Source organism: Triticum aestivum, chromosome 7D, assembly GCF_018294505.1.
Source record: "Triticum aestivum cultivar Chinese Spring chromosome 7D, IWGSC CS RefSeq v2.1, whole genome shotgun sequence".
Classification (NCBI taxonomy): domain Eukaryota; kingdom Viridiplantae; phylum Streptophyta; class Magnoliopsida; order Poales; family Poaceae; genus Triticum; species Triticum aestivum.
In genome coordinates this window covers 310,327,132-310,330,230 of record NC_057814.1, presented here as the reverse complement: position 1 = coordinate 310,330,230, position 3,099 = coordinate 310,327,132, and positions in this window count along the sequence as shown.

Genomic DNA, 3,099 nt, shown 5'->3' with positions numbered 1-3,099 from the left:
AATCCCAAAATAACATACTGGGTGCCAAACGAGGGTCTGAATGACTCCTCGGGAGGAAAAAGCAAGAATAACAATGCCGCAGTCGGGCGTCAAGGCCACACCACATAAAGGGCTTATGATGAAAATAAAGGACAAACATGCCACAGTCGGACGTCTGAGCGACATCACATAAAGGGCTTATATTGAAAATAAAAGACAAACATGCCACAGTCGGACGTCTGAGCGACATCACATAAAGGGCTTATATTGAAAATAAAAGACAAACATGCCACAGTCGGACGTCTGAGCGACATCACATAAAGGGCTTATAATCATAACTTAGTAGCTCATGAATTTCAAATCATATCAAGAGAATAATCAGGCATGAGATAAACAACAGGGTTAGTCCATCCATAGGAATAACGTTCAGCCAAGTTTACTACTCACGCTCGCTGACAGGAAAGAAAAATATACCACGAGGTTAAGACATAGACATGGATATGCTGATCACGTTACTTGACCATGGATACGATGACTCGGAAGGATTTGACTCTGCAGAGTTTGTACTTTAACCACAGCCAACGGATTTCAGTAGTCACGGGGACTAGTTCCGTTTACGGTGTTTTGGAAGAAACACGTCTAACCAGTACACACCCATTCAACATTCCGAAGCCAGGAATCACCCTCGGCAACGTTCAAGAAAAACCTTGAGACGGGGAGGCTACAACCTCGCGTAGCATCGGATCAAATTTCTATACGCGCGCTCTAAGGGGTGCCCCCCTCTCGGTCCCAACCGAAAACACCCATGCCCCCTGACCGGATGACTGGCTTTAATCCAGGGCCATGGAACCATCATCCCGGCCCCTCTGTTTGGTGTGTACACGGAAAGAGGTTACCAACTTACTAAACCGTATTCTGGCAGAAAACATGTGGTAGCACGGAAGGGGGAAGAACGATAATGTGACTCCGTTCACGTTAACGTCGGAATTAATCGGATGACATAAGGCTGGCATGCTACAACAGTACCACCTTACTACCCTTCATGTCACCACATGACTAGGCCATCTCTCATCAGAGATCACAATAACTTTGGAACACACGGGTAGTTGCCTCACATGCAACGAGATACTCACCGATACTCATATGCCATGCACAACCCTTCACGCAAACATGCAAAACACCTACCATATCAAAGGTTCAAACATGCTTGCCTGGTTCGGAGAAGTCGGAGTCTAGCTCGGCGAAGTTTGCGGCTCCGTCACCTCTCCCGGAACCTACGGTATATCGGAAATGTATACTAGCGTGAAAACCAAAGTGTGCATAAAATTTGTTCCAATTTTTTTTCAAATAAATCCCATAAAAACCTAGAAAAAATTATAAGACTTTCAGAAAAAGAATCACTCAAAAATCACTTTTCATTAAAAAGTTATAAGGGTTTCTGTCCAGGGACTCATTTGTAATGAAACAGAAAAGTTCCAGGGGCTTAACTGAGAAAACAGAAAACGGTTCGAATAGAAACGCGCCAGCCCATAGAGAAAACGTACTCTGCCCGAAGGCGCCAACAGAAAACGCTTTGGGGGTCAAAGAAGAGAGGCTGACGTGAGGGGTCCACATGTCAGGTTTGAAAAACCTCGCCGGCGCCCGAAGGCTGCGGTGGTCGCCGGCGTCGAACCACAGCAAGTCAGGGAGATCGGAGTGTACCAACAGTATCAGCGTGTCCTTCCGTGTCGGTAGGTGGTGGACTTGGGCGTCGGAGAGCACCACGTCGACGGCGACACTTTCTCCAGCGGACGGCGGCTCGGGCGATGGTGGGGAACTCCGGTGGTGTGCTGGAAACTTCGAATTGAAGCGCGGGTCAGAAGGAGGGATGCACTAGAGAGTTACTGGAAGGAGATGGGAGGCAGAGGTGCACGCATGGGAGCGAATCGAGCTGGATCCCTTGGCGGGTTGCGGCGGCCGGAGTTGAGGAAGGAGACTCCCTCGGGGCTCTTCCAGTGGCTAGGCGGGGTCTTGGTGGAGTGCAAAGGTGGTGTGGGTACTAGCTGGAGCTCGGGGCCTCTATTTATAGGCGGCTCGAGGGGGTGGCCGTGAACGGAGAATCTCCGGCGAGCGATTACGGCGAGGCAGTGGCTTGGCAGGGGGTTTAGGTGGCCAGGCAGCACCAGTGAGCGTTACTGGTCCCATTCCACTGGTAAACTTGGTCGGGCATGGCGTAATGGCGTCGGTCTTCGTCGGGGTCGCCGTACTGGCACGGCGGCGGCAGAGAGCGCGCTCCGCGCCTAGCGGTTCACGACGAGGGTGGCAGCGCGCACGGGGGAGTGGAAGACCACGCGGCGGCCTCCGGTGGCTTGGGCGGCGCTGGTCAGCGCCGTCTACGCTGTGCTTCTTCCTGGCGGCCGCAAAGCCGCCGCTGGCGTCGGTCACGGGGTGGCGCACCTAATCCTGCTCGTCGCTGACGCACGCAAGCATCCAGGCGCTCGTGTGGTGCAGAGGACAAGGGGGAGGGGACAGGAAACACGGCGACGCCGGGGCACTGGTGAGATTGACAACGGACACTGAAGAAACGACAGTGGTTCAGACACTGTTAACTGAATTTGACTGAACATGACATTGACAGTGCTCTGAAGGTGTTCGATGAAATGATTTGGTGTGAAGAAAATTTTTCCTGGAGCTGGGACTTGGTGAGGTGACCTCTCAATGCACCCAGAGGCTGCCTGATTTTTCTCAGAATTTTTGGAGAGGGATTTGAATGAATTTCATCAAATTTGGCAAATCTGGTCCAAACTTGCAGCAAGTATAGTTTGAAAAATTTGAACTAGAGACCAGTGGATCTTCATGGATCTTGGTTGAGGGTTCAAAGGACTAGGAAGGAAAATTGGGTTGGGGGCAAAAATCAAAACAGAAAGGGTAGCTCCTTTGTAAATCTCCAAGAGCTAGAATAGAAGGCAGAAATTGTTTTTGATAAGAAATAAATGGAAATAAATATATGGAGAGGTTCAACTTGCTGGATTTGAGGTACATCATGATCCAAAGGTGGGGAAAGGTTTGTGGAAGAGGATTTGCACATAGGTCATGGCAAGAGAGATTTGTTGAAAGTGGAAAAGATCATTCCAAAAGCTA